General features: G+C 45.8%; 1 long non-coding RNA gene across 1 annotated transcript in view; it reads left to right on the top strand.

Moving 5' to 3' along the window:
• The window catches only part of LOC138749980 (uncharacterized), a 250,978-nt gene that overhangs the window by 236,362 nt on the left and 2,442 nt on the right, over positions 1 to 12,174 (top strand). The window contains exon 4 of the long non-coding RNA XR_011348987.1: positions 11,274 to 11,519. This is a non-coding gene — a long non-coding RNA (uncharacterized lncRNA). The remainder of the gene's footprint in view (positions 1 to 11,273; positions 11,520 to 12,174) is intronic.

The following is a 12,174-nucleotide window of genomic DNA, read 5'->3' as shown; positions in this document are numbered from 1 at the left end:
ATGGCCCCCGGGCAGCGCGAGCCCCGCGCGACTGGCACCGGACGGCCCTTCCACAGTGCGAGCGCACTTCTCCTGGTCGCCATGGCCTTCAGCGCTTGCACCCGCGCGGACCCCAGGGACGGCTGGTTCGGCCCTGCACGTGAAGAGAGAGATGGTGGCTGTCCGCAAAGGCTGATCGGCAGCGCGCTGGGCCTGAGTGGGTGGGTAAGCAGGGGTGGGCAGAGGGTGTAGGTGAGGAGTAATGGGCAGGGGAAGTTATGGTGGTGCGAGGGGCAGTTAGAGGGAGGGATGAGTAGAAGGAGGGGTGGATAGGGAAGAGGTAAAAGGGGAGGGGCAGGGCGAGTAGGGGAGGGGTGATTAGAGGGTGAGAGACGGGTAGAGGGAGGAACAGGGGAGAGGCAGTAGAGGGGTGTGTATAGGATGGGGTGGGTAGAGGCAGAGCGAGTGGAGTGAGGGGTGAGTAGAGGTTGGGTAAAGGACTGGTCAGGTAGAGGGATGGTGGGTCGAGGGTGAATAGAGGTCTAGAGCCTGAGGAGTGAGCAGGAAATGCTGAGTCCTGATGCAGGCCAAAATGGACACAGCTTGTGAATGCTGACTACATCTCCACAGGGACCAAATAGGTTTCCCTCAGGTCAAGCAAAGGGTGAACTTGAGCTACCTACTCCTGACCTGCAAAATTATCCTCCTAAAGTTATATCCTAAAGTTTAACATTACATATGTTGAAAGAAGAGAAAACATGCAGATGTTGTTGAAAATTTTCATAAAATATTTAGTTTGGCCCTCGACTTAGTCCAAGTTTTTAATTTTGGCCCTCCGTGAATTTGAGTTTGACACCCTTGCCTTAATCAAAAGGGCAGACCGGTGGAATTCTTCTCCCGCATGTTACACGGACCTGAACTAAAACATCCTTGAAAATGAAACCCAGGCTACAATGAGACTGTTCACCTCTGGAGATACTTTCTAGCTGGCACAAAATTTACCCTGGTTACTGATCATTAATCTGTAGCATACATGTTAAGTACTAAACACAAAAGTAAAATGAAAAACGATAAGATGGCACGTTGGTGAATAGAACTATCAACATACATTTATGAGATCCAGTACAGACCTGGCAGTTTAAATGATCCCTCTGACACATTGTCACGAGCTGCTGCCGGTGCTCAGCTTGAGGGGCTAAAAGAGATCCATAGCAGACATAAGGGCTAACAAACTTCTTTACTCCTTGGAAGAAATCAAAAAACTGACTAAAAGCTGTTGGCGCAGAATGCAAACCCCAGAACTTTAATGCTCCAGAGGCCACTCTCATCAAGGCAACCCAACCTTTTGAGAGGATTAGCTTGGATTTTAAAGGGCCGCTACCTTCCAACAACAAATATGTATATTTCCTTACTGTAATCGACGAATACTCAAGGTTTCCCTTCACAATAGCCTCCCCTGATGTCTCATCAGCGTCCGTCATTAAGGCACTTGACAGAATTTTCAGTGCTTTTCGTTTTCCCAGTTACTTTCATACAGAGGTTCAGCATTCATGAGTGATGAGCTGCGCCAAGCCCCGCTACAAAAGGGGATTGCCATCAGCCGTACCACGCGCTACAATGGGCAGGTCGAAAGGGCTAATGCTACAGTCTGGAAGACTGTTAACCTTGTGTTAAAGACACATGGTTACCCTGTTACCCAGTGGCAGGAGGTGCTGCCTGAGGCACTACATTCCATTCGGTCCTTATTGTGTACTGCAACAAATCAAACAACTCATGAACGTAGCTTTTCTTATGAAATCAGGAACTGTGATGGACTGGCCAGCCTGTTTATCTGAGCCTGGCACCATGCTGCTGAAGAGCCAAGCTCGGACACGTAATACGGCTCCTCCAGTCCAACCATTTCATGCTAAACCCATTTATGCTCATGTTAAATTCCCAGATGGGAGGATTGACACTGTACCCCTAAGAGATCTGGCCGAGCCTGATTCGCCCAAGATACTCTTGGGCGAATATAGAATTATCCTGGATTCCTGAGAAGAAGAAGGATCAATTTATTTATAAATGGAATTCTAAATTGTTGCGTCAGTATACGTCAGCTCTTTTAATGCCTTTGATGGAATCATGGACTGTGATAAATAAACAAATAGGTACACGAGAAAATTTCGTGTAAAACACCTTTATATCAGAATAAACTTTTCCCTTTTACACTTAATTATCAATTTTTGAAATTATGGGATCAAAAAGAAATAAAACTGTACAGGATTATTTAGAAGGAGGTTATTTTATTTCTTTTCATAGAATGAAAGAGAAATATGAAATCCAGTCAAATACCCTTTTTTGTTATAATCAAGATAGGGCTTTATTATTGGATAATTATAGATATACTTTGAGGATGACTCAACATTCTTAATTTGAAACTTTACTTATAGAAGGTGGTAAGAAGAGATTTATATCTGAAATGTATTTGTTATTGCAAAATAAAATGCTTAAACAAGACTCTCATTAATCTAGGATAAAATGGGGAAAGGATTTAGGGATTGTGAAAATCCAAGATGATTGGAGGATTTTGTGTAAACATTGTTTGAGTAAGATTATTAATGTAAGATATAGATTTAGTATAGGTATCGCGTAGTATAGGTTTAGTATAATCTTATGCATCAATTATATTTATTTCCAGAAATATTAAAGGAATGTAATTTATCTTCTTCAGATTTATGTTTTTTAGATATCGGAAGGACGTTCGTTGTATTTTACATTCTACTTGGTCATGCGATATGGTAAAAAATCTTTTTGGATGCGACTTAATGAGTTATTAGAACATATTTTAAGGTTAGAATACCATCGGATCCATTATTAAATTTGTTAGGTAATATTAAAAAGTGGGTCTCGAATTCAGATTGACTAGATTTCAAAAAGCATTTTTGAGATTGGCATCAGTTGTTGCTAAAATATGTAAAACGATTACATGGATAAACGAGATTAATTTGGGTTTACGAAGGTGGCATATGGAGTTGAGATCATGTATCCCGTTGGAAAAAACAACGTATTATTTACGTGCTAATTATTTTTTTTCTTTGGAAAATTCCTAAACTCCATCTGAGACAGCCCGAACGCTGGCACAAGGAAGGAGGCAACACACAATCTGGGAATTTCCATCTCGTCCACGCAGTCTCTTATCGGCCACTGGATCTCGCATCCTTCATCACACATGACTTCTGCTCAAATGCTAATTAATGACGGAATTACATCCCTGCAGACATCAGTAATTAATTCTTCAAACATATATTCCTTTTCATCTGACGTTCTACAATAACACTCATTAGCACTGTCTCCCCTTACACATTCGCCATCTGAGCACATTGTGGGTGAAAATAAAATAACTTCTCACATGCAATCATTCAAGTTGTCCAAAAATAAATAAACGACTTTACAATGAGAAATAGAAAAACAAGTTCAAACATGCAACAAAACGACGAGTGTCACTGAAATATATTAAAATGTCCAGTGACCTAATTTGGCTGATACAGAAAATGAACTCCCTTACTTCGTGCGCGATTTTGCATTACTTCATTGAGACCTATTCTGGGGAAAGTCTTACTAGTACAAAATTGACAGATGCACCTGAATTGTAGACGGACAGATATCATTGCGGGCAGATAATCTAGAATGGTGGAAAGGGTTGAAACCATTTTGACTGGCGGAAGTAAATCTGAACCTGGGTGCAGAAAAAAGGGCAGAACATGAATGGGATGAGTAAATGTGTTGTGGATTTGTGCAGAATGCCTGAAAGTTGTGGAAACATGCATATAATCATTTGGAGAGATTGAAATACGTCTATCCAAATGTGAGTGGTGTTAAGAATGAATGTTATCACCTTAGAACATGTGGTTGTGCATGGAGTTACGATGTTGTGGATTTTACTGAGTATTGGCTGTCAAGGGGTATTGGATTGGCTGATACAGGTAACAAATGTTGTAAGGAATACTCAGGGAGGGACATGATGGCGTTTAGCATTGAATGTCAAGGTTTATAATGGAAGATGAGTGTCAACTTCGAGGCGTAGTCTGGCAGTCAGAAATAAGAAGTGAAAAATCACTGCACTGGGAGTAGTTTCCCAATTAGTCCTCGCGTCACTCATGTAAAGGATATACGTTGAGAAAAATGAATCAGACAGGAGAGTAGTTGCAGTCCTGTTCCGGAAGGACAAGAGTTGGTGACCAGGGGATAAATCAATGCAGTCCTGTCACAGACAAACATGAGAGTGAGAGCAGGGGATAAATCAATGCAGTTCTGTCCTGGGCACATGAGAGGAAATGACCAGAGGATAAATCAATGCAATGCCATAGGTGAACATGAGAGTGAGACCAGGGGAGAAATCAATGCAGTTCTGTCCTGGGCGCATGAGAGGAAATGACCAGAGGATAAATCAATGCAATGCCATAGGTGAACATGAGAGTGAGACCAGGGGAGAAATCAATGCAGTTCTGTCCCGGGCGGACGAGAGTGTGTGACCAGGGGATAATCCTTGCAGTCATGCCCCGTGCACACGAGAGTAGGAGACCAGGGGTTAAATCAATGCAGTTTTATCCCAAACACATGAGAGGGTGTGACCAGGGTATAAATAAATGCAGTCCTGTCCTGGGCGTACGAGAGTAGGTGACCTGGCAATAAATCAATGCAGTCCTGTCCTGGGCGCAAAAGAGTACGTTAGCACAGGATCAATCAATGCAGTATTATCCCGGGCACGTGAGAGCATGTGTCCAGTGGATAAATTATTGTAGTCCTATCTTGGCACAGGAGTGTAAGTGACCAGGGGATAAATCAATGCAGCTTTGTCCCAGGCGCACGAGAGTAGGTGACCAGGGGATAAATCAGTAGCGTTGTGTCCCGGGTGCACGAGAGGGTGAGAACAGTGTATAAATCAACGAAGTCCTGTCAAGGGCGCACGAGAGGGAAGACCAGTGGATAAATCAATGCAGTCATGCCCCGTGTGCACGAGAGTGTGTGACCGGGAATAAATCAATGCTTTTCAGTCCAGGGCACACGAGAGGGTGTGACAACTCAATAAACCAATGCAATCATGTCCCGGTTGACAAGTGTAGGTGACAAGGGAATGAATCAACGCAAACCTGTCCCAGGTGCGTAAGAAGGTGTGACCAGACTATAAATCAATCCAGTCCTATCAAGTGTGCATGAGAGGGTGTGACGAGGAGATAAATTAATGCAGTCCAGTCCCAGGCGCACGAAGGTAGGAGACCAGGCGATAAATCAATGCAGTCCTGTCCCGGCATCACGAGTGTAGGTGATAAGAGGATATATCAATGCAGCCCTCTCCCGGCCACACGAGAGTAGGTGATCAGGAGATAAATCATTGGAGTCCCGTACCGGGAGTTTGAGAGGGTGAAACCAAGGGATAAATTATGCAGTTCAGTCCCACGTGCAGAAGAGAGGGTTTTCAGGGTATAAATCAATACAGTCTTGTTCCGGTAGCACAACAGTGTGAGACCAGGGGATAAACTAATGCAGTTTTGTCCAGGGTGCACGAGAGTAGGTGACCAGGGAATAAATCAGTGGAGTCCTGTCCCGGCGCAGGAGCGTTAGTGTGGGCGCACGAGTGGGTGTGACCAGGCGATAAATCAATGCAGCCATGTCCTGGGTGCACGAGAGGATGTGACCAGGCTATAAATCAAACCAGTCCTATCAAGGGTGCCAGGGAGGGTGTGACTAGAGGATAAATCAATGCAGTTCTGTTCCGGCAGCACGAGAGTGGGTGATAAGGTGATAAACTAATGCAGTTCTGTCCTGGGCGCACGAGAGGAGGTGATCAGGGAATAAATCAATGCAGTCATGTACAGGGAGCACGAGAGTAGGTAACCACGGGATAACTTGATGCAGTAATAACCAGAGCGCACGAGAGCATGTGACCACTGGATAAATGATTGGAGTCCTATCCCAGCGCATGAGAACAGATGACCAGGGGATAAATCAGTGGAGACCTGTCCAGGATGTACGAGAGAGTGAGACCAGTGGATAAATCAATGCAGTCTTGCCACAGGTGAACATGAGAGTGAGACCAGGGGAGAAATCAATGCAGTTCTGTCCCGGGAGGATGAAAAGGTGTAACTAGGGGATAAATCAATGCAGTTCAGCCCCTGGTGCACGAGAGGCTGTGACCAGGGGATAATCCTTGCAGTCATGCCCCGTGCGCACGAGAATGTGTGACCAGGGGATAAATCAATGCAGTTCTATCCCAGACACGTGAGAGGGTGTGAACAGGGTATAAATTAATGCAGTCCTGTCTCGGGTGCACCAGACGGTATGACCAGTGGATAACACATGCAGTAATGCCCTGGGCACAGGACAGATGGAGACCAGCGGATAAATCAATGCAGTTCTATCCCGGGCTTACAAGAGGTTGAAATCAGGGGATAAATTCATGAGGTCCTGTGCCAGGTGCAAGAGAGTAGGTGACCTGGTGATAAATCAGTGCAGTCCTGTCCCGGGCGCAAAAGAGTAAGTTAGCACGGGATCAATCAATGCAGTATTATCCCGGGCACTCGATAGCATGTGACCAGGGGATAAATCATGCAGTCATGCCCCGTGCGCATGAGAGGGTGTGACCAGGGAATAAATCAATGCAGTCCTGTCACAGGCGAACATGAGAGTGAGACGAGGGGATAAATCAATGCAGTTCTGTCCTGGACGAATGAGAGTGTGTGACCAAGGGATAAATCAATAAAGTCCAATCCTGACGCAGGAGTGAAAGTGACCAGGGGAAAAATCAATGAAGTCCTGTCCCGCATGGACAAGTGGGAGTTGTAGTCCTGTCCCAGACACACGAGAGGGTGTGACCAGGGCATTAATTGATGCAGTCATGCCCCGGGCCCACGTCAGGTGGAGACCAACTGATAAACCAATGCAGTTTTGTCCCGGGTGCACGATAGTAGGTGGCCAGGGGTTAAATCAGTGGAGTCCTGTCCCGGGTGCATGAGAGGGTGAGACCAGTGGATAAATCAATGCATTCCAGTCCCACGTGCACAAGAGGGAGTTTTCAGGGTATAAATCAATGCAGTCTTGCATTCGGAGCACGGGAATAAGTCACCACGGAATAACTCAATGCAATAATAACCAGAGCACATGTTAGCATGTGACCAGTGGATAAATGATTGTATTCCTATCCCGGTGCACGAGAGGAAATGACCATACATGCAGTCATGCCCTGAGCACCCGACAGATGAAGACCTGCCAATAAATCAATGCAGTCCTGCCACAGGTGAACATGAGAGTGAGACCAGGGGAGAAATCAATGCAGTTCTGTCCCGGGCGGACGAGAGGGTGTAACTAGGGGACAAATCAATGCAGTTCAGCCCCTGGTGCACGAGAGTGTGAGACCAGGGGATAAATCAATGCAGTTCTATCCCAGACGCATGAGAGGGTGTGACCAGGATATAAATCAATGCAGTCCTATCCCGTGTGCACGAGAGTGTGTGACCAGGGTATAAATCAATACAGTCCTGTCCTGGGCGTAGGAGAGTTGATGACCTGGCAATAAATCAATGCAGTCCTGTCCTGGGTGCAAAAGAGTACGTTAGCACGGGATCAATCAATGCAGTATTATGTCGGGCACGTGGTCGCATGTGACCAGTGGATAAATGATTATAGTCCTATCTCGGCGCAGGAGTTTAAATGACCGGGGATAAATCAATGAGGCCCTGTCCTGCATGCACAAGACGGTGACACCAGGGGATAAATTAATGCAATCCTGTCGGGGGCGTACGAGAGGGTGTGACCCGAGAATGAGTCAAAGCAGATCTGTTACGGGCGCATGAGCGGGTGTAACCAGTGTATAAATGAATGTAGTCCCGACCCGGGCGCACGAGAGTAGCTGACCAGGGGATCAATCAATGCAGTTCTATCCCAGACGCAAGAGAGGGTGTGACCAGTCAATAATATATGCAGTCATGCCCTGGGCACCCGACAGATGGAGACCTGCCGATAAATCAATGCATTTCTGTCCTGGACGAATGAGAGTGTGTGACCAGGGATTAAATCAATGCAGTTCTGTTCTGGGTGCACAAGACGGTGTGGCCAGGGGATAAATCAAGGCAGTGTTGTCCTGGGCGCACGAGAGGAGGTGACCAGGGCTTAAATCAGTGGAATCCTGTCCCGGGTGCATGAGAGGGTGAGACTAGTGGATGGATCAATTCAATCCTGTCACAGGGGAACATGAGAGTGAGACCAGTGGATAAATCAATGCATTTCTGTCCTGGACGAATGAGAGTGTGTGACCAGGGATTAAATCAATGCAGTTCTGTTCTGGGTGCACAAGACGGTGTGGCCAAGGGATAAATCAAGGCAGTTCTCTCACCAGCGCACGAGAGGGAGTGAACAGGGAATAAATCAATGCAGTCCTGTCCCGGGAGCACGAGAGAGTGAGACCACGGGCTCAAGTAGAGCAGCTGGTTAAGTTAGCACCAAGGCGTGGACCCAGGGAGAAGCGTCTCATAGTCCTGGAAGCACAGGAGCCCCACAGATCCGCTCCGATCCGGGTTCTGCAGATCCGCTCTGGGACCGGTACTGAATCACCTTCAGACCCCGACAGTCACTCACGCACACACACAGACTCGGGGAGATGTGCACTGTGCATGCATGCCTGAGAACCTCTGCCTGCCGCGTTATCCGGGCTGTTAACGTGATGACGTAAGAGCGACGTCATGGGCCGCGCGCTCTTTGACCGTCTGAAGATGGTGAAGATGCTCTTTAGTAGAAATGGTTCACACAAACTGGGTCAGAGGTGGCGGGGATGGGTGTGAGAGTGGGGTTGGGTGGGGTGGGATGGGATGGGATGGGGGTCGGGGTCGGGACCTGCGAGGGCGAGGGGGACCCACGAGGTTGAGTGGGTCGAGGACCTGAGCGGATGAAGGGGCCTGTGCTCCTTGATCTTCTGTCTGGGGCTGGCTGTGGTTGGCTGCGAGTAGGGCGGGTGACCTGGTTCTCTCTCTTTATCCGCCACAGCTCGTCAGCGCTGGCTGCGACATTCCTGGGGCCTGAGAAGATCTCGTCCGCTAGCAGGAGCTGGATGTCCTCCAGCATTTGTTCAAGGAAGGGTTGCTCAAACATCAGGCAGGGTTTGTTTCCTTCTGCCACTGTGAGCATCTCATCCATTAAAGCTGATGGGGCTCTGTCCCCCAGGCCATCGAGGTGCATCAGTCTGGCCGCGCACTGCTGACGGGAGAGTCCGAAGGTGCAGAGGAGGAGGTGGTTGACGGTGATGTACTTGCCCTCCTCAGGGATCGTGTCATCCACTCTGGCCGCTGTTTCTTCATTGAGGACACTCGCCATGTGGTAGAACATGGTGGAGTTCGAGATGATCTTCCGGAGTCTAATCTGTGCCTCCGCCTGCCCGAGCCATGTACGGGGCTCGTTGGTCCAGAAGGGGGGAGCTTTACTGAGACGGCGCTCATTGCCGAAGAGTCCATGTTTGGAGATCTGGACTGGTCGGGGTCACAAATGTAGTGGCTGCTACACACAGAAAACAACCACTAGACTCGGTGGGATTGTGGCAGGCTAGAAGAAGTCAGGAAACTGACTAAAAGCTGTCCTGTTTGCGCAGAATGCAAACTGCAATACTTCAATGCTCCGGAGGTTACTCTCATCAAGGCAACCTGACATTTTGAGAGGATTAGTTTAGATTTTGAAGGGCCGTTACCTTTCAACAACAAAAATGTACATTCCTGACTGTAATTGACGAATATTCCAGGTTTCCCTTTGGGATACCCTGCCCTGATGTCTCGTCAGTGTCTGTCATTAAGTCACTTGACAGAATTTTCAGCATTTTTGGTTTTCCCAATTACATTCATACTGATAGGGGCTCAGCATTCATGAGCCCTGAACTGCGGTGAGCCTTGCTACGAAAGGGGATTGCCACCAGCTGTACCGTATGCTACAACCTGCAGGGCAATGGGTAGGTTGAAAGGGCTAATACTACAGTCTAGAAGACTGTTAATCTTGCTTTAAAAACACATGGTTACCCTGTTACGTGGTGGCAGGAGGTGCTGCCTGAGGGGCTACATTCAGTGGCAGCTCTCCTGACATCTAATCAAGCACTTTTGAGCCACTATGAACTCTTCCCCAAGAGAATTAATCTGACCTTCCATGACTGTATTACTGTCAACTCGACAGCCTTTTAAAAAGTGCCTCCAGGTGAACATGGATTGTTTGCAGTAAAACTATCTTTTAACAGGACAAGATTTAACAGATCGAAGTTTACACTGCAGGTGATGCCATTGTGAAAAATACAGAAATAAAGACAGCTGCCTTCTATCATCCAGTCTTCCCAGGATTTGAATTGTTTCTATTTGTTAGAGAAAAGGAAAGGAATATTTATCCCCATACCTGAACCCTGTCCCCCTCAGACAGATGCTACTGCAAGAGCTGCTGTTATGAATCACCGTTGATTCAGAAATTGAAGTCTCGCCTGATAGGGGATAACTTCAGGGCCCTGCTCATTTCATTGAGCTCTGTAAACAGTAGGGATCCAGAATTATGAACCACCCCTGCTGGACAATTTCTTTGAACTGTACAACTTAATGCAATAATTTATTTGACCAAGGAGGAGTGGCACATCGCTCATCTGAGAAGCTAGGACTGACCAAAGGAAGGGACGCATTATCTCTCCACAAAATTCTCTTCAGGAAGTACACAAGTGCCTCCCTTTTGAGTGAATGGAGCAGTGGTTCTCAACCTTTATCTTCTCATTCACATCCCACTTCAAGTGATCCCTACGCCATGAGTGCTCTGTGATTAGTAATGAGAAGAAAATGTTTGAAAAACCCATTTTAATCAGTCCTCATTGACTCATGGAGTGCACAGTTTCAGAACTCCAAAGGAAATGGGCCAACAACCATTTTTCTCCGAGCAAAATAAGGTCTGGAACACTGATTCTCAACCTTCCCTTCCCAACCACACGCCACCTTAACCAATCCATGACACAGCACAGAGCACCGATGGCATAGTGGGTTGTGAGTGGAAAGAAAAAGGTTGAGAACCACTGGTATCAAGAGTGATTTTATAGAATTAATAAAAATATTGTCTTGTTATGATTGATTTGCCTGGGACCTTGAAGAATAAGTCGTCAGCAGGAACTGGGTTGAACTGAATCAAAGTTTTGCTGTTATTTGAAATGCTTATAAACCCGCAAGGCAGAACAGGGTTAAAATCCTAAGACTGAAGTGATATTTGTTGATCACCTATGTACAGCCACTAACCAAAGCACTGTCATTCCACACTCACAGGGGCAGGAGACTCAGAGATGTCTGGAGGAACCCACTGGAGTCAAGCAGGTGTCCCTCCTGCAGCCCGATGACAATGTGCTTTGAGGTAGAACAATGCTTGAAAATGCATCAAGAAGACCTAAACACTCCAATATCCTTTGAGCTGAGGACCAGCAATCAACTTGAAAATGAACAAGATCACATGATTTCTGAATCCATTGAAATGCAGCATCAGAGACAAAATTAACTAAACCAAATATGCAAACAGTAAGTGTTGCTATCTTTGTTGCTCTATTATACCCACATTTATCCTGTTTGTTTTAAGAAAATATTGACTTGACTTCTATTAAGATTTTGTTTTACTGATTTGAAGATGGGTTTAAAATTTCGACCCTGCTGTGGACTGCCTGAGGCACTGAGTTCAGGCCATGGTCCTCACTTTGTAGCCAAGATAAATGAAAAATTGGATCTTGGGTATTACTTAACTTTTGTAACTCCTTCCAAAATTAATCCCAATTCTGTCCCAAAGGGTCTTAATTTTGAAGATTCCCAGGTAGAACGTAAAGTAACTATTTCTTTATTCCAAATAAAACATTTATCTGAAAAATTAGAATTTAATCCATTCAATTTCTGTGGAGTAAGATCTTGTACCATTCTATGCCCAACATTAATTGTGTCCTGACAAAGTTCTAAAAAAATTTCCTCTTGAATATTTATTTTTAAATCTTTCTCCCATCTTTGTCTTGACTTCTGACCTCATTCCATTTTGCAAAGTTGTCTACATCACAGAAATGTCCAATTAAATTTGTTCAGTTAACATCAAATATGGACCCAAATATTCTCATAACTATGCCTTTAACTGATAATAGAATATTGTATTGTTCTGTATCCCATACCTACATTTCAATTGCTCAAATGTCAT

The sequence above is a fragment of the Narcine bancroftii genome, chromosome 14 (genome assembly GCF_036971445.1).
Source record: "Narcine bancroftii isolate sNarBan1 chromosome 14, sNarBan1.hap1, whole genome shotgun sequence".
NCBI classification, from domain to species: Eukaryota; Metazoa; Chordata; class Chondrichthyes; order Torpediniformes; family Narcinidae; genus Narcine; species Narcine bancroftii.
The sequence above is the reverse complement of the archived record's forward strand: the minus strand, read 5'-3'. Positions and strand labels throughout refer to the sequence as shown.